Source organism: Malus sylvestris, chromosome 8, assembly GCF_916048215.2.
Source record: "Malus sylvestris chromosome 8, drMalSylv7.2, whole genome shotgun sequence".
Taxonomy (NCBI): domain Eukaryota; kingdom Viridiplantae; phylum Streptophyta; class Magnoliopsida; order Rosales; family Rosaceae; genus Malus; species Malus sylvestris.
This window is the reverse complement of record NC_062267.1, coordinates 14,333,327-14,359,410: the sequence shown is the minus strand read 5'-3', so window position 1 is coordinate 14,359,410 and position 26,084 is coordinate 14,333,327. Positions and strand designations below refer to the sequence as shown.

Genomic DNA, 26,084 nt, shown 5'->3' with positions numbered 1-26,084 from the left:
TCGACAGATGCTAATAGCTTCCTAGCGAGCATGTTGACTAATGCCAATAACTTTTGAGCGAGCATGCCGACAGATGTTAACGTATGCCGAGTGAGCCTATCAACATATGCCTATAGCAATGCATACACAGGCATGAGGCTACAGCTACCCAACCTAGCGCTCATAGAGGCAATTCGTCGAGCAGTTGGAGGGAAGCTTTTAAGGACATCTTAGATTTTTAAGGGGCAACACACAACTCTTCTATTGAGAATTTCCAAACTTGAAAGGGTCAGCTGACTCACCTTACCCCAAAGTGGATCCACCTCAGTCGCTAGGTGGTGAGTTGGTAAAAGATTTGGTCTATGAGCTTCTTAGGAGAATAAATGATGGAGAAGTATTAACCCAAATGGACAAGTAAAAAGGTAGTGTTTGAAGGAGAGAAGTATATTATGATCATAATAAGATTCATGATTTTGTACTCAAGATCTCATCCAAGGAATTAAAAACTGGATGTCAATAAATTCAATGCATAGTCGCAGAAAAGATTATGATAAGTTTTGACTTATGTTTCGACTAATATAACAAAAAAATTGTAATTTACGCATTATGGTGTAGAAATCTCACTCTAATATTACTTAAAAGCAAGACTAACCTATTGGCTTGATGATTTTGGTCAATTAAACCCATAGGATTTGTTCAAACCATAGTTGGATATGAAGGTGATACAAACTTGGGTGCAAAAGACCAAACATATTGTTTTGATCGACCAGTTTAACCTTTGTAATTATAGTACATTTTTTATTCATGTATGATTATGTTATTGAGGCCTTGCCCGTGGGAGACTTGGGGAGTATATTCAAATGACTGACTAGATCAATTTATGGACCTGGTCTTTCCTTTCTTCTCTTCTAATTCAAATTATTTGAGTTTTAAGACGTAATTTATTGTATTAAGTATAAGAAAATGGAAGCATAGATGTGGAAAAACGTAAACAAATTAGAGAAAGGTTGGCTCTAGCATCCATTTTTGGTGTTGTAGTACAACATGTTGCACGAAAGTTTGTCTCGTTCGAGGGATTTGGTGAATTAGAAGTTAGCTGTCCTAAAACATTGGAAAGCCTCCAATGAGATAAGTTAAGCTAGGATATCATATAATCCTTTTAAGTAAGTGGATGAGTTGCTTTTTTTTTTCCGGTAACATGGAAGAAGAAAAACACTAAGAAACAAATAATCTAGCTGTAGCAACTCAAGAGCAGTCATCCGAAAGAGTTTGAACCAAATAAGAAGGAGGCTCCACAAGCTCTTGAAAAATTAAGCTAATATCATATAATCCTTTTAAGTAAGTGGATGAGTTGCTTTCGGTCGTTCTGTTTAATTAATATTAGAGGGCTAAATGCCACCTAAGTGGATGAGTTGCTTTCGGTCGTCTGTTTAATTAATATTAGAGGGCTAAATGCCACCTAAGTGAGATTATCTTCTTCATTTGGCCTCATTAAATATGAAAGACAAATTTTTAGGGCTTTTTAGGATGGAAATAGAGGATGAGGATCCTCTCTAGATCCTCTTTGTGAGGATTCCGGGAAAAACTTCATCGCGTTCGTTTGTCGTATATAATGCGGTCAGTTTTCGTCAAGTACTGTTTGTGTTCAATTTTAAATAAAAAAAAATCAAAATGATTTCTGACTACAGGATGACAAATTGATAGAAGATGAAGTGATCCCTGTCATCCTCACAAAGAATATCTGAATAGGATCCTATTCCGTAATAGAGAGAGGGAGTGAGAGTTGACCACATCGTACACTGCCAGACCTAACTTTAACTCTACCTAATTCAGACAGGTTTTATATTCTCATCATAATCTAACTAAATTTTATTGGTAGTATTACAATTTACACATGTAACTAAATTTTATCTGTTGTTATTTACCGTAAAACTTCTCACTATGGTAGTATTCCTAGTTTTCTTATTCTCTCTCACGGCGTCCTCTATCTCTCCCCGGCCCTCAAACTTCTCACTTTGTCAAACCGAACAAAATTACGCTACAACGATATTGGTTTAAGGGCACAATTCAAGATTTGTGCCTTCTCAACCGATATTTAGCACAATAGGCAACTATTTGTGTTCTCTACTTTACAATAATTTCGTGCCTAAGCAGGGCACAAATACTAAATAAATATGTCCCAGCACATTGTGGGCACAATCACCGTGCCTTATGTAGAAAGAAATCTGTGAATATCCATTTCAGAATGAGGATTACTGATATTGAATGGCACCAATAACTGTTTCGTGACAAAATTCCTGATTAATGGACACATTTGTGACATCGTGCCACTTATATTTGCTTTTAACATGACAAGTACAAATAATTAAAGGAGTAATTAGGTTTTCATCCTTATTTTTACTACTCTATTGATTAAAACCTTATTACTTTTCAATTTTTGATCAAGGTCCTTTGTATTAATAATATCATTAATTATTTCAATAATAAAATATTTTTTATTTCTAAATATATTAATTTAATATTAAAAATATTACAATTAGTATATTTATATTTATGGCTAAATTTTTTATCATATATTTTTATTTTTAGTTTGTACCCATTTTTAATTTGCAACCCTTTTTTAATTTGTACCAATTTTCCTTTCAGTTTTAATTTGTACCCATATATTAATTTCTTTTTGTGCCCATATTTTTTAAAGTTTTATTTGTATTGTACCCATATTTTTTTATTTATTTGTACCCATTTTTATTTTTGTTAAATGTACCCATTTTGAAGAATGTATCCATGTTTTGATACAATAATTTTTTGGTTATTTTTTATGAATGTACCCATGTTTACACACACACACACAATAGTATATTTATATTTTAATATTTTTAATCCCACAAATTATGGTTTTTTATTTAAAATCTCATTACTATAAACAACTATAAATTTTAATTTTTAATTTAAAAAATATAGTAACGTACATAGAAATAAATTATCAATTAATTTCAGGGACTTGGATCAAAAATTGAAAACCAACAAGGTTTCAGTCAAAGACTATTCATAACTAGGGACCGCATCCAAAGTCTCCCTATAAAAGATCGTACTTATGTATTTTCATTTGCAAAGAACACGCATCAAGTTTTCGTGCCTCAGAGAGCACTAAAAGCAAAAATCTGGCCCCTGACATGAACTCATAGAGCACAATAGATAAAAATCGTGCTTTAGATTTCAATTATGCAAGCGCATGCGTTTGTCTTATCAGTTCATCACAAGTACATGTCACGAAAAGCTTCAAATGTGGCATGTTGTGTTTAGTGTGTATTCGGTATGGTTACCGCATTAAAACTTCTATATCAATTACTATGTCAATGGAGCCCCAATCACCGTACCAAAACCTCCATCATTTCAACTTTATACTCATCACCCCAACAAACTTGAATTATGAACTCCTTATTGAGTTCCACATACATCTTCCATGAAGCCCCAGTGGTAAAACAAGAACCCCTGCTATACTCATTATACAAGCAAACATTTTTTTTATCTCCTTAAGGATTCAATCTACCTTACTATCATTCCATCCAAGTTTTTTGAGGTTGATAAAAATCATTGAAGTTTATAACAAGGGTCTAGAACTTGGCCAAGAAAAATAATAAATGATTTCACATTCTCATAACTCCCCCAATACTTGTTAAATTTCCACATTACTGTAGAAGCCACCCTTTGCACTGTAGTATTGGTAGCATATTTTTTATTCTCAATCTCTATTTGTAATGCAACCACTTGACCAAGTATCAAAATTGATGTAACCTTTTTGGTTGCACTAAGTTTCAAAGTGTTGGTTATTTACTTTATTTTATTAAAGATTCAAAACTTTATTTATTATTATTTTAAATAAAAATATGAAGAGTCATAACCATTAGAGAAGTCATGTCTTTTATTAAGGGATATGTAGAGTTTTATAAATAGCGAACTCCTCAAACAGAACAAATTGGATAACATATGTTCAAATGTTTTCCTTCTCTTCCTACTATAGTGCTCATGTATAATCCTTATTATCTTCCTACTCATCTTGATCATCAATGGGCAATTGATCACTATTTGGCACCCCGTCTACTGTAATCGTGCTTATGGATTAGACACTCTGTGAGATTCAAGGGTTGTATCTTAGAGTTGTAGATGGCCGTTATAACCGGCACGTAGAGATGTGTCTATGGCTTTAGGACAATGACAACATGTCTCTCTTGATATAACAAGCCAGATCATTCTTTACCTTTTCCTTTTTTACTGCTTTATTTATTGATATATGTGTTTGATGCATTTAGGTATTATCTAATTGATCAAATTTACATGTGTATTATGATCATAATCATTTATATTATCCAACAATTAAAGTTGTATATTACATCTCTATTGTCGTGGAAAACGCTATGAATTTATATGTGTTGTTATTTTGGTTGTGTGATCAATTATCGCAATTTATTAAATTCTTAATTTCTTAATTTCTTAATCAAATGTTACAAATTGTGAACTATATGTTGATTGAGTTTTGCTTTGTTGAGCTTTGGTATCACAATGAGAATAAAGTCACAAGAGTAGATTAATATTTTGTCTTCATTGCAAGACATGTAAGTTACTCTTTGAGAACAAACAAATAATATTAAACTTTTCTTCAAGGTGTGTGTAATTTACTCTTACTTTTGATATCTTATATATACTGAAATTGATTTGACATTTTCATGAAATTAATTTTCTAATAAGCGCCATAATGTGGGGGTATGTTTCATTGCTTGTCTCCATGTTTATTCTAGTGAAGCTATGATGATTATGCACCTTAAGCAACTTATATGTGAAATTATGACTAAAATATTTTTTAGCTTGTAGTTAGTTATAACGTAGGTTTACTGATGATCAAATATACGACCAGAAAGAAAACCTACATATACCTTGTGAAGGCAATCATAATAAAATGATTTGTTAGCCATTTATCTGCATGTCTCATGGAGACTAACTACAAAATTGTCGAGGGGGATATGCTTAAGCCCGTAAGGGAGTCACCTAAGGAAGAAACCCAACTTCTATGATTGGAGATCCCATGAAGGAAGTTCAATGTGGTAGAAACAATCCATATTGCGTGACTCATTATAGCACTCATATTATAATGAAGATATCCATGAGAGATATTCTTTTGCTTACCCTAGGACTTTAGTGCTATTTTATGTGGCGTTAGGAAGGGTATTAATCCTGAATGAGTTTTGAGGCAGGCAATTTCGCAGGGTACAAGTCAAATGTACTCTTGGAAAACTCACCTAATTGAGAGTAGTTGTGAGGCCGCGACTGTAAGGATTAGGCTGTTCTCTAATAACTCTCATAAGAATCAAGAGTAAGCGCATGGCCATAAATACTGCTAACCCGTGCCAATTTTTCGATTGGTACCATGTGTGTTACATTTAGTAATCTAGTCAAAAGGAGTCTAGTTCAAGACATAGTTCACTATGATTCCTTCAAATGAAAGTTGTTAACACTAAGTTAGGTTCAAGTCCAAAAGACACCTACACCCATTGCATGGTATACAAGTTGCCCAAATTTCTTCCATTAGTATCTATATGTTTATGTCTTCTACACTTCTGTGGAGTTTTGAATCTTGTGGGGGATTGTTGGTTATTTACTTTATTTTATTAAAGATTCAAAACTTTATTTATTATTATTTTAAATAATAATATGAAGAGTCTTATCCATTAGAGAAGTCATGTCTTATTAAGGGATATGTAGAGTTTTATAAATAGAGAACTCCTCAAACAGAACAAATTGGTTAACATATGTTCAAATGTTTTCCTTCTCTTCCTACTACAGTACTCATATATAATCCTTATTATCTTTCTACTCATCATGATCATCAATGGGCAATTGATCACTACTTGACATCCCGTCTACCATAATCGTGCTTATGGATTAGCTGTGAGATTCAAGGGTTGTATCTTAGAGTTGTAGATAGCCGTTATAACCAGCACGTAGTGAGGCGTCTACGGCTTTAGGACATTGACAACATGCCTCTCTTGATATCACAGGCCAGATTATTCTTTACCTTTTCCTTTTTACTGCTTTATTTATTGATATATGTGTTTAATGCATTTGGGTATTATCTAATTGATTGAATTTACATTTGTATTATGATCATAATCATTTATATTATCCAACACAAAGTAGAATCATGAAAATTATGAGAAAGTGAGAGTAGACCCTTAGGGTGCGTTTGTTGCGCTGGACTATCTCGGACTGGACTAGCTTCAAGGACTAAGCTGGACTGGCTTAGACTAGACTAAGTCGGATTAACTTAGTGAAGTGTTTGGTGCAGTGTTGGACTAAGAAGCGGGATAATAACAAATTCTAATATTATATTATTTAATCTATAAATTATTAATATTTTATTATGATCTTATCTTTTTCTCCTTCTTTTCCTACCATTTCCGTCCCACTCTCCCTCTTCTCTCAGTTCTTCGTCCCACCCTCTCCCTCTTTTTTTCCAACCAGACCTCTCAATTCCTGTCTTTCTCTCATTCCCGGTCAAGCTCCTTATCAATTCCAGTCTCTATTTCTCTGTCCTCCCTCCCTCTCTAGCTGTGCGCTGTTCGAACGGAACCTCACGGCTCCATTTTTCCCGACGAGTTGCAGGTTTCCCGACGTGTTTTCCGGCCAACCCTCGTTGAATTGGATGAAGTTAGCACCGCCAAAAAATTCCTCACCATCCCTGGACCAAGATCTTAGCTTTGCATGTTCGAATTTGTCATGGATTCGAAGAAGCCCAAACAGGCCGAGACTTCCAGATCATTTTCCAGCCACATTCGACCTCCTTTTGGCCTCGATTCAGGTAGAATCGTAATCTTGTCACTCCCAGCTTCAATTTGGTATATTTTTTATGAATCTGCTTTCGGTTTCTGGGTTTTTGGCTTTTTTGGGTTTTCTGGGTCTCTGACTTGGAGATCTTATGGACAGACGAGAAGGAGGTGGGGAGAAAGACAGTGGGAGGGCAAGTTCTCAGGCGTGGGGTGAGGCAAAGTGAGGGGAAGCGGGGAAACGGGACTAGCAATCCCCTCCTTTTCGGGGGCTCTCGCTAAGCCCAGTTAACGAAGGATTTAGTCGGCACGAGTCCGACTTAATCCCGGCTTGCACCAAACATGGGTTATTAGTCCTAGCCAGTCCAGTCCTAACTAAGGAGGTCAAACAAACGAGGCCTTAAGGTATTAGGAATATACATACAGATAATATGGCAGACAAAGATAATAAGTGACAAGCTGAAGCCTGAAATGGGAGGAGGCTTAAGGATCGGTAAGTACTTCAAAATGGGATTACCTTTGCATATTTTACCATTTCATTTTGGTAAAATGAATAAAGCCATCTATAACCACTTAATATAGGTCCAAATCAACCATTAACAACCAATAATCATACAGACTTTGAGTTGAAGAATCAACTAAACATAAAACTAACAAATTTATTGATTTAGGGTTTCAGAAATCACCTTACAATTGACCCACAGTTCGTCGGAGAGTATGATACGGAGAGCTGGGATCGAGAGACAAAGATGAAGGTTAGAATCGATAAGATAGAGTGTCGATGGGAAGATATGGGAGATAAAACAAACAAATTTATTTTTTACTTTTTTCAGTATTGTGGATAATGATATTGAACACCAATACCATAATAGAAAATCTCAGTTTGGCACAAATATTGTGTCATTACCGATTGTCACAAAAATTTGACATAAAATTGGTATGGCACGGTTGGATTGGCACAATAATATATAATATAAAACAATCCACCCCTAGTTGGGTTATATGTTTCCAAATATGATGTTTGTATCAAATTAGTTTCCTCATTCCACTACGAGGTTTGTATCTTTAATTTTTTTTTCCGGTGGGACTGCAAAAGATAAAGCTGCATTATAATTTTTAATGGTACTATTCACACACTTCTTTTTATCTTTCATATGGTCATACATTCTCTGTTAATTTTTTGTCCTTGATATTCTTCAATTCATTGTGATGATAAAAAATTGAAAGGAATGTGTTGGGAGCAAAAAGACATGTGTGGATAGCATTACACTAATTCTTTTCCTTAAATTTCTCCTTTCTCTCTCAATTCTTCTCTTGCTCTTTCAAGGACGTCTCTCGCCAAATCTCCCTTCTCGATCATAGGTTTCAACTTTACTTCTCTAATCATCGCAGGATCTTCCTTCTTCGTCTTGTCTTTCTGCCACTTGCTCAGCAACGTTATTATGCATCAGCTCACTGCCGCTTGCTCATACTTAATTTGAGATCTACTCACTTTGACTGGCCACCTACTCACGTGCTCTTGCTTGACTAGTCGACGATACATATTCAACTTAACCTGAGATTTTCTCGTTGTCACTTCGAAAGCAATGTGGTTGGTTTTTTCTTTTTTATTTATAAGTAATTTTTCATTTGATTTCTTTTTTTTTTTGAATTTTCGATTAAATTGTTTTCCTTATTTAATTTTCAAGTTCTTGCACAAACCGACCCATTAAACGTGCTTGCACCATGGCCCACAACATATGGCACAAATATAAGTGCCCCTTATAGCAGAAAGCACAATAGCTTTTGTGCCTTTCGTCTTACATTCTTTTTTTGAACAAATCAATATTATCTACACTAAAGGAGAGAGGGTGGATTTATCACGATGAGTTAGCAATAATGTGATTCAAATTCGTCTTTGGCGAGAATCGAACTTAAAACCTTTCACTAAGTGGTTTCGTCTGACATTCTTATAGTGTTATTTCCCTGGCTTCGTCAAGTGAAGCCATATCTCGTCGACCATGATTTTTTTATAATTTCGTGGATGGGTCTCACCCTCTTCCCTCTCTCATTATTCCCGAAACACAGAGTCAAATGTGAGAAGATCATGAGATCCTAATCTTGACTCTGCTACTAGGATTCAACAAGATCAACTCATTGTTAGTTCTCAAAAGATAAGTGTTGTAAACACAAAAAGATACACAACTGAGTGTATATAAGATGGTAGCAACAGTTGAATATCAGAGTGCGCAATGAACAAGACTACAAAATAATAAGAATATTACTAAACAAACAAGAATGCCGAAATGGCAACAAAATCTCAAAAGGCTACATTGTGACTAACTTGTTATTCATACTAAACTATAACCTATATTTATACACAACAAAACCTAGAAACGCTAATTTGGATGGGCTAGGTCCATATACTAAATTAATTAACAAGCAAATCTAAATAATCAAATAACCATAAAATACTAATATTTTTCAACACCCCTGTCAAGCAGATGTAGACTAACTTTGTTAGGCTGACTTGACTTGGATGTTGGATGTTTCAGTTACAAAGATCTCCAAATTGCAACTAACAACTATTCGTTAAAGCTAGGCCAAGTAGGTTTTTGCTTTGTTTACCAAAGGAGTATCCCAGATGGGACTCAACTAGCTATGAAGAAGTTGGAAGGCAGTGGTCAAGGAAAGAAAGTGTTTGGAACTGAAGTTAGCATCATTGGCAGCATTCATCATCTGCACTTGGTCCTGCTCAGGGGCTTCTATGCAGAAGGATGTCATCAACTTCTGGTTTACAATTACATGGTAAATGGATCTCTTGATAACTGGATTTTCAAGAAAAACAATGGAGAATTCCTATTGGATTGGGAGACAAGATTCAACATACATTATGTACGGCTAAAGGACTAGCTTATCTCCATGAAGATTGTTCACTGTGAGATAAAGCCTAAAAATGTTCTCCTCGACACTAATTACCTTGCCAAAGTCTCATATTTTGGTTTTCCAAAGTCTCAAATTTTGGTATGGCAAAGCTAATGACCAGGAAGTAAAGCCATGTTTTCCCAAAGTTAAGAGAAACCCATGGGTACTTTGCACCGAAGTGGATCAACTACACAATATCAGAGAAGAGTGATATGTATAGCTATGGAATGCTATTGTGAAAGATCATTAGGGGGAGAATATAACTATGACTCGACAGAAACTTCAGGAACAAAAAATCCCATTTTCCATCTTATGCCTTCAAGATGTTGGAAGAAGGCAAACTAAAGGACATCCTGGACACAAAACTAGGAAAAGATGAAGCCGACGCTAAGGTACACACATCCATTATGGTTGCTCAGTGGTGTATACAAGAAGATATGTCTTTGAGACCATCAATGAAAAAGGTTGTCCAAATGCTTGAAGGTATATATCCTATTCTTAGCCTCCAACTTCCAACTCAACGAGGTCTCATCTTTATACAAATTTTTTCAAATTGATCAGTGAGAAGAGGACTTCCTCATGACCATCAGACTGCAACAACGATGCCTATCTTTCTACAGTGCGCCTCTCCAGCCCAAGATAACATTTGCTAAAGATAAGAAACATGTACACATTGTTTATCTCCGATATTTTTGTATATTTTTCTCCATTTACTGAAATTTTGTAACCTTAGTTGTTACCTTTTTCTTAGCTCAAGTTCTTTATATATTTCTTGGCATTGCTTTTTCTGTAAATAATGAGTGTTCAATATAGTTGAATATTGCAAAATGAAGTGGAATTCCATTTATCTCTCTCAAGCAGCTGGACGTTTAATGTTTAAGACTCAACAATACATCTCTAAAAACCAAAAACACCCAAAACAACATACTCTAAGAGACAAAGATATAACTTTCTTTGTCTCCCGTTTTCTGTTCCCGCCCCGTTACCATCTCCGATTTGAGATAAGGATTACTCTATTAGGTCTTTCTAGTCCATCATAGGCCAGTAATAGACCTACTTGTTGGAACCTAAATTGCTTCTAGTTCCAAAGATTGAAGGCAGCAAGTGAAGCTCCAACGGATAGTCTGCTATTGAGTCGAAAAAGAAAGAAGAAACAAAGGGTTTTAGAGTTAACGGCTAGTTTCTATTTAAAGTTTGTGTGTGTAAGTGAGTGACAAGTGTACACTCCAAATTAGATCACTTAAAATCCCAATGAAGGGCTAGGATTAAATCTAGAGTAGAGTAAGTGGATTTCATAGTACATGCTTGTCCTTTAGCACAATTTAAAGAGAGGTTTGTGAGTTAGCAATGTACCAAAACCCTACAAACACTCCTATATAAATGAAATTATAGCTGATACAATGGCACAACCTTGTAGCCGTCAAATATCTTTGGGAGTACTCAGATATTGTCTACAACCCCAAAATTCAAGCTTTAAGCCTGCAAATGAAGGGATCCAGTAGCAGTGAGCTAAAATCTTCTATCATTGATGGGGAGAACTATGATTTTTGGAGAATAAGGATGACCACCATCCGAATGGATCATCCAATGAGTTGTTTTAAATACCATCTTTCCAAGGATAGTAAATGAAGACACTGCAAAGGGAGCTTGGGAGGTTTTACAACAGGAATACAGAGGAGACACCAAAGTAAGAAAGGTAAAGCTTCATTCCCTTAGAAGAAATTTTGAATATACAAGAATGAGGGAAAATGAACTGTTGAAAGGCTACTTTTCTAAGCTATTTGATGTTGTAAACCAAATGAAAACCTATGGTGAAGAGCTGCCAAATGAAAGAGTTGTCCAAAAACTATTGATTAGCTTGATTAAACCCTATGATTCAATAGTGAGTGTTATTGAAGAAACCAAAGACACAGAAACTCTTAGTGTGCAAGATGTGATGGCATCTTTAAGAGTCTTTGACCAAAGACTTGAAAGGCATGCTAACTCTGCCATTAAGAGAGCTTTTCAATCTCTCAATATTGGTTCTAATAGTCAACCTGGTGCAAGCAAACAGAAACCACAATGAAAGGGCAAGTTCGAAAGATGGGAAGGAAAGGGGTATTAAAACCCTAGATCTAACATTGGCAGCAACACCAGTGAGGCTCCCAAAACCAAATAGTTGTGTAAGCACTATGATAAATCCCATTTTAGGGAGTGTTGGTTCAAGGGCAAGCCTAAATGCCACAAATGCAACAGGTTGAAGCATCTCATGAAGGATTGCATGTCAAACAATGTGCAACATGTGAACTATGCAAATCAAGTGGAAGAAAAAATAAATGTGTTATGTGCATTCAACGCCAAAGTTGAAAAAAACACTAAAGTATGGTACATTGATAGTGGCTACAGCAACCATATAACTGCACATGAGTCACTACTTATTGACATTGACACTGGTTTCACAGGAAAAGTAAAAATGGGAGATGGGAACATTGTTAAAGCCACTGGAAGATGAACTCTAGTTATTGAAACCAAGAAAGGGAGAATACACATAAGGGAAGCTATGCTAGTGCAATTGGATGAGAACCTACTCAGTGTTGGCCAAATGATGAAGCATGGCTATTTCCTACTCTTTGGAGTAATTGTGGTTGAAATATTTGATGACAAGTCTTTCTCAAATCTAGTGACTAGAGTGGAAGTGAAAAACATAAGCTTTTCACTCATTCTGAGGTATTTTGAAGAAATGGCAAAGAAAGCAAGTGTGACAGGTTCAATGAAGCTATGGCACAAGCGACTTGGTCATTTAAACATGACAAGTCTTCAAAATTTGCAAAAGTATGAAATGGTGCAAGGTATACCATAGTTGGATCATTGCACTGAAACCTGTGAAGGGTGGTGTTTGGAAAACATCACAGAGACGTATATGCCACTTGAATTGAGTCACACTGATGTGTGTGGTCCTATGCAAACTATAACAATCAGTGGAAACAAATACTTTCTAACCTTTATTGATGACTACTTAAGGATGTGTTAGGTGTATTTCATAAGGTTTAAGTCAAAAGTGTTCATGATCTTCAAGAAGTTCAAAGCAATCGTGGAATTGCATAGTGAACACCAGATAAAAAGACTAAGAATGAGGAAAGTATACCTCTTTAGAGTTTAATGTATTATGTGAAGATGTGGATTGGAGAAGCAACTCATTGTAGCATACTCACCACAACAAAATTGCATTGCAAAAAGGAAAAACAGGACTATAGTTGAAATGGCTAAGTCAATGATGCATAAAAAGAACATGCCTTATTCTTTATGGGGTGAAGCAGTGTATACTGCAGTGTATTTGTTAAACAGGTGCCCTACCAAAACACTAGACAAAAAGACACCATTTGAAGTTTTCAGTGCAAAGAAACAATTTGTGAAGCATCTGAGGGTATTTGGCTCAGTATGTTATGCTCACATACCTCTATAGATAAGGCAGAAGCTGGAGAAATCAAGCAACAAATGTGTTTTTGTGGGCTATGTTACTAGTGAAAAAAGGTACATGATCTTCAATCTGTCAACTCAGAAGATAAACATATATAGAGATGTTATCTTTGATGAAGACTCCACATGGAATTGGGAAACAAGTGTAAAAAAGAAAGACAGTGCCTTTTTACAACTTGATCTCAATGATAGAGAAACAAGACAACCTATTGAGACCTCAATTCAAGAAAAAGTTACAAAGAATATTGAGACACACTGAACTCCACAGCAAGCAAGTATGAGTCCACAATCAAACATGTCACATCCCAGTCTTGATTCCTCCTTAGCACCATATTGTCTACTTTGGGCCTCGACCATGCCATCACGGTTTTGTTTCTGGGAACTCAACAAGAACTTCCCAGTGGGTCACCTATCCTAGGATTGCTCATGCCTGAACTTGCTTAACTTCGGAGTTCCAATGGAACTCGAAGCCAGTGAGTTCCTAAAACGCCTCGTGCTATATGGAGGTAGGATGTAGATATAAGGCACGTCACCCCCTCTCCGTTGGTTAATGTGGGATGTTACAATCCACCCCCCTTAGGGGCTCGTCCTCGTCGACACACTCGCACCACACGACAGAATGGCTCTGATATCATTCTGTCACATCCTAATCCCGACTCCGCCGTAACATGATATTGACCATTTTGGGCCTAGCCATGCCCTCACGGTTTTGTTTCTAGGAACTCACATGATAAATTCCTAGTAGGTCACCCATCTTGGGAATGCTCTCGCCCGAACTCGCTTAACATCGGAGTTCCAATGGAATCCGAAGCCAGTAAGTCCCCAAAAGGCCTCGTGCTATATAGAGGTGGGCATGTACATATAAGGCACATCACCCCTTCTCCATTGGTCGATGTGGGATGTTACAAAACCATTCACAGATTACAACACCAAGCTCTCTAGTGAGATTGAGGAGCCTGGAAGAAATATATGCCACTTGTAACTTTTGTGTAGTGGAACCAGAGACTTATAAGGAAGCTGAGAAAGATAAGTCTTGGAAGAAGGCAATGAAAGAAGAGCTACAAATGATAGAAACGAATGACACTTGGGAACTGGTGAATAGACCAGGTGACAAGTCTGTGATTGAAGTGAAATGGGTGTATAAAACCAAGCTAAACCTAGATGGTTCTATGCAAAAGAACAAGGCCGGATTAGTAGCTAAAGCCTACTCATAGAAACTAGGTGTAGACTTCAATGAAACCTTTGCTCCATCAGCAAGGTTAGACACTATAAGGACCTTAATTGCCCTAGCAACTAAAAAGGGTTGGAAGTTACACCAACTGGATATGAAATCTACATTTCTAAATGGAGTGCTAGAAGATGAGGTGTTTGTGGAACAAGTGAAGAATTTCCAGATAAGTTATACAAGCTAAGGAATGCAATCTATGGCCTAAAGCAAGCTCCAAAGGCTTGGTACAGTGAGATTGACTCTTATTTCACTGAGAAAGGATTTCATAAGAGTCCAAGTGAAGCTACCCTCTACACCAAAAACAAAAAACAATAACAAGACACTCATTGTATCAATCTATGTAGATGATGTTGTCTACACTAGAGATGATGAAGCTATGATTGTAGAATTCAAGGAAGAAATGATAAAGATGTATGAGATGACAAACCTAGGCCTCTTACATCAATTCCTTGGGATTGGGGTAATTTAAGAAGGAATTAGCATCTTCATTCATCAGAAGAAGTATGCTCAAACATTGCTTGAGAAATTTGGTTTGAAAGGCTGCAAACCTGCCTATACACCCCTAATTGCAAATGAGAAGCTCAAGAATGATAATGGAAGTGAAGCTGTGAATTCTAGTATCTAGAAAAGCATTGTTGGAAGTCTATTGTACCTAATTGCAACAATGCCTGATTTAATGTTATCAGCAAGTCTACTATTAAGGTTTGTGCAAAATCTTACTAAGATACACATAGGGACTGCTAAGAGAGTGCTAAGATATGTGCAAGGAACACTTGACTATGGAATCAAGTATAAAAAAGGGAAGTCAACTATCCTAATTGGATTTTATGATAGTGACTGGGGTGGCAGTGAAGATGATTGCAAAAGCACATCAGGTTATGCATTCACTTTTGGTTCAAGGGTTTTCTCTTGGGCATCAGTGAAACAACAAAGTGTTACACTGTCCACAGCTAAGGCAGAGTATGTGAGTGCCTTAGAGGCAATAGCTCAAGCCATTTGGCTAAGATTCATACTCAAGGACTTTGGTGAATTGCAAATTAATGCCACACCACTTCTGTGTGACAACACCTCTGCAATCGCCATGACTAAAAACCCAGTTTTTCATCATAGAACAAAGCACATAAAAATGAGATATCATTTCATCAGAGAAGCATTGCAAGAGAACACAATCAAGTTACACTATTGCAAGATAGAAGAACATATCGCATACATTTTCACAAAAGCTCTTTCAAATGATAGATTCAATTACCTGAGGGGATTGCTTGGAGTGACAACCATAACCAATTTAGAGGGGGGTGTTGGAACCTAAATTGCTTCTAGTTCTAAGGATCGAAGGCAGCAGGTGAAGCTCCAACGGATAGTTTGCTGCTAAGTTGAAGAAGAAAGAAGAAACAAAGAGTTTTAGAGTTAACGGCTAGTTTCTATTTAAAGTTTGTGTGTGTAAGTTAGTGACAAGTATACACTCCAGATTAGATCACTTAAAACCCCAATGAAGGGTTAGGATTAAATTTGGAGTAGAGTAGGTGAATTTCATAGTACATGCTTATCCTTTAGCATAATTTAGAGAGAGGTTTTTGCGTTGGCAATGTACCAAAACCCTACAAACACTCCTATATAAATGAAATTATAGCTGATGTAATGGCACGGCCTTGTAGCCGTCAAATACCTGCAACATTCCTTATTCATTCTGTCATTTCGAGTCCCCAAGAAATCTAACCAAAACAATGACAAAAGACACCAAAATACAAACTTTATCACTACTTACATGTTGATAAGCTCCAGAGCTAAACCATTGCTCCATTGCTCTGGCGGCTTTGAACAAATTTTATCACGTCATAAGTTAACTTGTCTAATAATACTTTTCTTCCTAACGTTACAAAGGGAGACCCATGTTGAATTGCCTTACTCGTCAATGAACGATACATCCCTTCTTAATGTTGGAAAAGATCCCAAATTTGAATTGGGTGTCCATAAGAGATCCTAAGTTTGGATTGAGTTGACAGACGCCTTTTGAATAGATTGGGTGTAGGATTTCCCATGGACTTGACCACATGGGATGAGGCCCTTTTTCCTACATATATCTCTCTTCTTAAAATGACAACAAACCCATTTCTCATTGGAAATGGATTATATGCCCTCACCTCTCCATACCCTCCTCATACTCTCATGTTTTGTGTAGTCACGGTTAAGCCACGTCAACATTTTCTTTTTGTCTTATTATTTTTATAAAAAAATTAATATAAAATGTTGACGTAGCTTAACTGTGATCGCATAAAACGGGAGGAATGGAGAGGGTATGGAAAGAGGAGACAATCCATCTCCTTTCTCATTACCTCGACCATCCATTAGATATGGCGCTAACTACCTCCACCGCCTTCCTCCTTTGCTCCTCAAGCACGTCCATCTCTCCTGCATCTTCCTCCACCGTATTCCCGTTCAACTTCATCTTTCCCGCCAAATCCCCCTCAACGGTGAATTTTCGTGCCAATCCTCTCCACGCCGTCAGTGCAACCACTTCAGGTAAAAGTTAACATAACCCTAAATTATCTGTTTGGTTGGTTGGAGAAGTCAACAAAATCTCTGATCTTTTCGTGTTTGAAGAGATTTAATTTTGTGTAATGTAATTACTGGGTTTTGTCTGTGGCATTTGGAAGGTCGGATGGAAGGGAATATGAGCTTATGAAGAAGGAGATCAGGAAGGTGGTGACGAAGGGTAAGGCCGCCGGCGTGCTTCGTTTGGTGTTCCATGATGCCGGGACCTTTCAAATTGATGATAATTTAGGTGCAGATATCTATATGCGTTGACCTTGCTAGTTCATTGCCTTTTGAAGTTGAAGTAACATCAACTGGAGTTAAGATTCCTACACTTCCTGCAATACCCACTTGGGTCTTGTGGATCGGGGATGCACGAGTGGTTGATGGTACAGTCATTTTGCCACTGATATGTTTCGCATTGAAACAACGGATATATTGTCCAAATTTCTTTCAAATGAGGAATTACAAGTGCTCTACTATTACTGTAATGCGTCTTCATGGCTATTGTTAACTTTGCAGGTGGTATGGATGGTTCTATCGTTTATGAACTTGATAGAGATAAAAGTATGTGTTTAGGGTTTAATCATGTATATCTTATTCTTCTCTCTCGGAGGAATATATATAGTTGTACAAGAGGTCCTATAAATCAGGAAACTAGAATCCCAATTCTATAGTATTAATCACACGATTACATACCCAAATAATACACATATAATTCCTGAAATATAGCATTGACTCACGCCAACACTCCCCCTCAAGTTGGTGCGTAGATATCTCTCAAGCCCAACTTGACAAGTGAGTCTTGAAACACCCTTGCAGCCACTGCATGGGTTAACATATCAGCTAACTGCTCGTCTGACCTCATATATGGAATGTCAATCAACTTGACATCTAGCTTTTCCTTGATAAAATGCCTATCCACCTCCACATGCTTGGTACGGTCATGTTGAACAGGATTATTAGCTATCTCCCTAGCAGCTTGATTATCACAATACAATGACATAGGTCCCTGTGGCTTGAATCCTATCTCTGTGAGAAGAATTTTGAGCCATAATAACTCACAAATCCCATGTGCCATGCCACGGTATTCGGCCTCTGCTGTGGACCTAGCAACCACATTCTATTTCTTGCTCCTCCAAGTCACAAGATTTCCTCCAACGAATGTGAAGTACCCTGATGTAGAGCGTCTATCAGTGATGTTCCCAGCCCAATCAGCATCGGTGTATCCTTTTACCTCCAAATGCCCATGTTTTCTGAAAATCAATCCTTTTCCAAATGCACCTTTCAAATAACTAAGTATCCGCATTACCGCTGCCATATGATCCTCACTAGGAGAGTGCATAAACTGGCTTACAACACTAACAGCATATGTAATATATGGTCTTGTAAGCGATAAATAAATCAATCTTCCTACTAACCTCTGGTACCTCTCCTTATTCGTAGGAATTTGATCCTGATAAATTACTAGATGATGATTCTGTACGATGGGGGTTTCTGCTAGCTTATATGCCAACATCCCAGTTTCAGTCAAAAGATCCAGCACATACTTTCGTTGAGACAAGTAAATACCATCACGAGAACGAGCGACTTCAATTCCCAAAAAATACTTCAAGCCACCTAGATCTTTCATCTCAAATTCTGAAGAGAGATGCTCTTGTAATTCATTCATCTCCTCAGTATCATCACCTGTAACCACCATATCGTCCACATAGATTATTACCAAGGTGACTTTACTCCCCTTCCGTTTGATAAACAAAGTATGATCTGCATTCCCTTGTTGATAGCCATATTTCTTCATTGCATCGGTGAATCTTCCAAACCACGCCCTAGGTGATTGTTTAAGTCCATAAAGGGCCTTCCGAAGTCTACACACTTTGCCAGCTCCATTTGGCACTTCGTACCCAGGTGGAAAATCCATGTACACTTCTTCTTCCAGGTTTCCATACAAGAAAGCATTTTTCACGTCGAATTGTTTCAAAGGCCAATCAAAGTTAGCAGCCAAGGACAACAGAACACGAATTGTATTCATTTTTGCAACAAGAGCAAAAGTTTCTTGATAATCAACCCCGAACGTCTGTGTGTACCCTTTAGCTACCAATCTTACCTTGTATCTGTCTATGGTTCCATCTGCTTTGTGTTTGATGGTGAACACCCATTTAAATCGCACCGGTCTCTTCCCTTGTGGTAGTGACACCACATTCCATGTTCCATTTTTTTGCAAAGCTTCCATTTCTACCTCCATGGCTTCTGTCCATTAAGGGTCTCGCAGGGCCTCTTCTACTTTTGTTGGTATCTTAATTCCTTCCATTTTATTCACCAAGGCTTAGTACTTGGGTGATAGTTGATGAGTAGACATGTATTGTGCAATTGCATATCTTACTTTTCCATTCGGAGAAAACCTGTCAGGTGGTTTCCCACGATTTTCTCTAAGAGGTAATACATATGTAGCCAAATTATGAGTCTCATTAGATTGAGATGAACGTACCTCATGGATTTCCTCAAGGACATGGGCGTCTACAAGTGGAGAATGAGGGTTATTATCTAATGTGATTGTTTCCGACCCAGTAGTCGCGTCAGTGGGCTGCTCCTGCCGTGACTTATCAAAGGGTTGCTCCTGCCATGACTTGCCACTATAATCAGTGGGCTGCTGTTGGTCAGTAGCATGGTGTAGCCGTGGTCCAACAGTGGACTGCTGTTGGTCAATGGCCTGCTGTTACTGTGGTCCATTTTCCCCAGCAACAATTCCATTCGACCCATCTATCTCAAGCTTGGTCAGCTCGGCATCAATGGGCTGCTGCTCCTTTGTCGCTGCATCTGGTAAGTCCCCAAATTCCATATCTTTTTTTGCACCCAAATTCGGTTTGCTTCCACTGTCTTGCCAAGTAGGGATGATATCAAACCAACTATAATCTTCACTTGTAGTCATCTCTCCTGAAGAGTAGAAGAGGTTTGATCACTGAAAAATATTTCATTCTCAGAAAATGTGACATCCATAGTGACATATAGATGTCGAGTCGATGGGTGATAGCATCAGTATCCCTTTTGTTGGCCATTAAATCCCAAAAATACACAATGAACGGCACATGGATCCAATTTACTACGTTGGTTTTTGTGAAGATGCACATAGACCACATATCCAAATATGCGTGGCGATAACTGAAGTGAGGACGGTAAAGTGACATGGTCCACAAAGGCTTCCATCGGGGTGTGGAAATTAAGGACTCGGGAAGGCATTCGGTTCATGAGATAAACGGAATAGGTAACAGCATCTGCCCAATAAGAATGAGGTGCATGAGCGCCAATGAGAAGGGCGCGAGTGGTCTCCAAGATATGGCGATTCTTGCGCTCAGCCACACCATTTTGTTGTGAAGTTTGAGGACAACTAGTTTCATGAAGGATGTCGTGTTCCTGGAAAAACTGAGAAAGTTCATAATTAAGGTATTCTCCACCATTATCAGACCTGAGAACCTTAAGCGGAAAAGAATATTGATTTCTTATCATCCGGTAGAACTGTTGAAAAATTTGACCCACATCACTTTTATGTTTCATTGTACAAAGCCATGTCATTCTTGTGCAATCATCCATAAAAATAACGAACCAACGAATTCCATGTTTGGTAGCTATTGGGGAAGGACCCCACACATCGGAGTGAACTAACTCAAACGGTACCGTTCTTTTACTGAAACTCAAATGATAAGAAGCACGATGACTTTTTGCCAGAATGCAATCATTACATTGAAGATGAGAGTCTGAAACGCCGCTAAATAAAGATGGAAGCAATTTTTTCAAATAACCAAAAGAAGCATGCCCTAGTCGACGATGCCATAACCAAATTATCTTGATCTTATTACTGTGACCACTGCAGACTTGATTTACTCGGCTTGCGATCACATCATCCACGTAGTATAACCCTCTCCTCTTAGTACCATGTCCAATGATTGCCCGTGTTTGTATATCCTAAAGAAGGCAAAAGGTAGGAAACATTTGCACAACGCATTCTAACTGTTCGGTGACTTGACTAACTGAAAGTAAATGATTTGATAATGATGGAACAAGTAGTGTGTTATGCAGAGATAGAGATGGAGTAAGAGAAATAGAACCCGCTCCCATAACAAGAGCCACATCACCGTTAGCTGTGATGACATTCTCCTTAGGCGGGGAGGTCATGTGGTGAAACAAGGATGCATCGTATGTCATATGGTCAGTAGCCCCAGAATCTATTATCCAACCAGAGTCACGCGTGGTGGATGCCATTAAAGCAGTACCCATTTTACCTGAATCTTCAGAGTCGTCAATCATTGAAATTAGTTCAATTAGGGACAACATTGAACCAAAGTCCTTATCTCTGGCTGCTGCATCCTTACTGTGCTCCAAGTCATGATCTGAAGCTGTGCTACCCCTGGGCCCAAATCGACTTGCTGCAACAACAGTTACGCCAGTTCCTACTTTAGGCTAACTTGCTGCTATAGCAGCCATGCTGTCTTCATCGACCATTGAAATTTTCCCGGTGAGGTAGCCAAGATCGCCAAGTCCAGAAGCATGAATCTCTTTCATCTTCGACCCAACTTCGAAGTTCGTATCACTCATCCGAAATCCAAACGGTATGCCGCTGATGTTGGTGGACTCCATCGAACTGGACATAGGTTGGATGGTAACCAACTCTCGAGGTTGATCGTGATTTGGCAAGATTAAATTTTGATGTAACTTTGATGATTACAAAGCCACGAGGATTTTGTTTAGTTTCTGGGTTCAAATTTTAAGAACACCAGGATTTGTTTTTTTCTTATGCAATCTTTGAAGAATGCACGGCTTGGGTTTCACTTGTTTTAGGGTTTGGGAAGAGACAGGCCGAAACCTGCTCTGATGCCAAGATAAAAGTATGTGTTTAGGGTTTAATCATGTATATCTTATTCTTCTCTCTCAAAGGAATATATATAGTTGTACAAGAGGTCCTATAAATCAGGAAACTAGAATCCTAATTCTATAGGATATTAATCACATGATTACATACCCAAATAATACACATATAATTCCTGAAATATAGCATTGACTCACGCCAACAGATAGACCAGAAAACAAAGGTCTTAAAAGTCCTTTCAAGGCATGCCCCTTCTTGACTTTATATATAGATGTGTGCTGATTCAATCTTTTGGTTTCCATCGAGTTCCCAATTTTTAATCTTTTGCATAGTGATTGAGTAAACAAATTATTTTATATGATCTTCTACCTGCTAACTCCTCGGTGGATTGAATTGTTGGTAGATTCTAGAGAAAGCAAAGAGTGAGGTGGATGCAGTCAACCCAGGTTTTCCATCTACTAGATACGTTTGTCTAGGTTTCAGTAGTGCCGGTGTTTTGGTTCTGAGCTAACATGTGGGTGTTTCCAAAACTAGTGTCCTGGACAGACATGATTGCTGTGGCTGGAGCAGAAGCAGTTTCAATATGTGGAGGTCCAACAATCCAAGTCCCGTTGGGCAGACTAGATGCAAAGTAAGATGCATCAAGGGGAAAAAGCCAACATCATGCTTGAATCTTGCTAGTGTTAACGCAAACACTATAAGGAGAAAGAAAAAGAAAAAAAAAAAGAGTTTCTAATTCTTGTAGGAACATCAATCTAATGCTACCAAAAGCTGGTAATTCCTATTTTAAGAAATGATGTCGTGAATAGCTACTTCTCTCTATCTCTCATATTTTTCTTGTTTTTTATTTATTTTATCATCAGGGAGCGTGATCCTGAGAGATCGCACTTGGTGCGATGGCAAGTGCCTACGCCCATGAGCGGTAGGTCTCAAGTTCGAGACTTGGGAGCAGCCTCTCCATAAATGGGGGTAAGGCTAGCCGACATTCACCTCTCCCAAACCCTGCGTAAAGCGGGAGCCTTGTGCACTGGGATCAGGGAGCTTGATCCTGAAGGAAAACTGCCTGAAGAAACTCTGGATGCTTTTGGTCTGAAGCAAAGCTTTCAAACAAAAGGCTTGTCGTAAGTTCGTATATGTTAAAACCTTTGCATTTGGTGGACGAGGTGTGGTTGTTTCGTTGTATTCAAAATAAACCAGATATGCACGAAGATTATAGTCCTTGAGATATCAATGGACATTTTGTTGATAGATTTACTTAGTTTCTGCATTTAATTGATTTCTGTTCTTGTTATATGGTTATAAGTAAACCACTTTATCAAACTTTATTATCCTTGACTTGCCTTGGTACGTACGGAGTTGAAGGGAAACATAACCTTTTATATTTTTTTCAGAACTCAGGAACTTGTTGCTCTGTCAGGAGCTCATACTATTGGAAATAAAGGTTTCGGGAACCCAACTGTTTTCGACAATACATACTTCAAAATTCTGCTTGACAAAACCATCTTCAGGTAAAATAACAGTAACATGGATATAAGGTGCATAATAAACGAGGCCTAAAAGAAACTCAGCCCAAGCTCCCACTATTGGGGAATTTGTGTTGCAACACGATAACTGAGCAACAATAGAAACATAGGAATACAACGGAGTAATGAGAGTGAGAGAACTTTCAAATTTCTGTTTAATCTTCAATGAGATTATTTTTTTTCATTTTGATGCACAAGTATGATTGATCAAATACTTGGTTAACAAAGCCATTGTTTTTTCTATCATGATATCAACGATAGCATGGAAAAAAAGTATCGTGACTTATACACACGGCTTTGAAAATCCATGACTTGATAGACAATTATTTTCTCTTGTCAAAATATCAATTTTTGTTGTTCGATTCCTGATTCTGTTCTTTGCATGCAGGAAGCATGATTGGCCTTCCCTCAGACCGTGCACTTGCCAAGGATGATGAATGCTTAAGGTCTATTTCCTTTCAAAAACTTTAATCTGCACTTTTTTTCTGCCAGTTGAAGACTCGACCCAGTTACTCATACACGTATTAAAATGAATATTATCTGGTCAGAAGACTTCAAAGAAAAAGAAAGAGCCATTATTTAAAACAGAAAAATCTAAATTCAATGAAAATAAATCCACAAGCTCCTCACAGTAGTTGGGATAATTGTGATCATTCACAATTTCCATATGCAAGAGTTGATATTTCTGCTTAATATTCTACACTAGGAGAGGAATTAAAGGTTTTGTCACGGTGGGTTGACGCAACAATTGCGAATGTTTTAGAACGATGGCCTACTTCTGTATTACTATGATCTAACATATCTTGCATAACTGCTTGATATGTCATGCTCCAGCGATCAGAAAGTTATTAGAAATTTCCTGATCCATGCAAGCAAAACACATACGTTTCTGAAATACCATGTGCATTTTATTTGATTCATGCTACGTCTGATTTCCCACTGGTTAAACCTGGACTACTTTCACCCTTTTCCGGAAGAAAATAGATATATAATTCTGTTGCATACTTAGCCATCAGCTTAGAAAAATGACAGAGTAGCCTATGCTCTATGTTTATGTACGTGTAGTATCTGTTTCTTATTCATATCCAACTGAAGAGAATCTTGCTTCCTGCGCAGCTGGATCACAAAGTATGCCGAGGACCAGATACGTTCTTCAATGATTTCAAGACGGCTTATCTCAAACTAGTGAATTCAGGAGCCAGGTGGAAGAGCTTGTGAAATAATTGCAGAAGCGAGCAAACTTGACGTTTATGACGCAGTAATGGAACATAATAAAGAGATCAAGAAGCGAAGCATTGGCAACAAGGGCTGAGTCTTGCTAGAATGAAGAATTAATTAGCTGCCACTGTTAATTGAATGATTAGCTGACAGATAAGGTGAGACCCCAAGCAAGACTTATCTTGTATAATTAACATTTATGTCAAATAATTCAGCCAATTCAGATATGAAATAACGAATTTTTGGACTACAAGTATAGCTACATGATGTGAGAAAGCAAGGTTATTAGAGCTATCATAAATTTATCTGTGCATGACTCATTTCCCTTTGAACGAGTGTTATTTGTATCACATTTACTTACCGCTTTTTTATCTGACCAAAACCTTGAGTATGAGTGGAGATATATCGCCTTCTCTCTTTCTGAGCATGCAACAAGGATTAATACTCTGGTTATACAATAGAATCCCTCTTCTCTATTAGAGACCAATGGAATCAACATGCTAGACCCGTGCGATAAATTCAAATCTAGTTGAACGTCTTAAGTGTGATCGCTCTATTATGCAGTTCTCTCACACCAAGCTGGGGCCCACGTGTGAGACCCACATTCATGTTTCACCCGATATGAAAGAGCTACAATTAATCACACACGAACTGTTATGTGTTTTAAGAACCTCTGTTATCTGCTTGTGGTTGATTTCTCAACGAACACCAAAAACAAAGAAACTAAAAAGAGAGTAATTATATTAAGAGGAGTTGTTATCCAAAAAGTATGGTGGTGTGCTTGTGGGTCAAGCAACTCTTAAGGGTCGTATTCGAGCTTTGATTCAAATTTTTCCATATAATAAACAATGCAAGAATACATGTATAAAGGAGGCGCTGAAAATATATGGACATCTCAACTCCACTTTCATCTTTTATTTTATTTTGTTAATTTGACTAGCTCTTGTCTTTGTGGTCGCCAATTAATGGTTCTCGTTGATGGGAACCAAATAGCGGCATCTTCGAAAGAAAAATAATATTGCAAAATAACATGATAAAAATTGAATTGTTATCTAACAAAATGTCATTCTACTTTCTTTATTTCTAAAAATATACATAAAGAGTACAGTACGATATTTTTTTTTTTTAATCAAACAATAGATTTGTTAAATAAGATATTAGATTAGAGAGCCGACAGGGTTCGTGACACACCCCGACCCGGAATGTCCACTAGGACTCTAGATCGAGCTGTGCTGGCCGACACCTGGAGGGTGACGAAACCATAAAGTATGATGATGTGGAAAAATGTGAATAAATTTAAACCTAAGAGTGCCTAAATACAAGAGTGCGCTGTGAGCGGAAATGAACCTTTTTCACACGTGACGTCAGAGCATAAGTAAAGTACAGTAGAGTGGATTGAAAATCATAACATCGAAGGTAATCTCTAATACCAAGACTTGCCACGAATCTTCGACGATAAAAAAGCTCAGCTAATAAAACCTGGAGGGTGAAAACAAAACAAGGGTGAGTGGCCCTAGAAATGAAATTTTAATAGAAACCATCTAAAGCATTATAACCCCTCACTG

The 26,084-nt window shown here is 37.6% G+C and overlaps 1 pseudogene; it reads left to right on the top strand.

The window, feature by feature from the left end:
- The first annotated feature begins 21,523 nt into the window (after positions 1 to 21,523).
- LOC126631392 (putative L-ascorbate peroxidase 6) lies at positions 21,524 to 24,847 on the top strand (annotated as a pseudogene).
- The last annotated feature ends 1,237 nt before the right edge of the window (positions 24,848 to 26,084 follow it).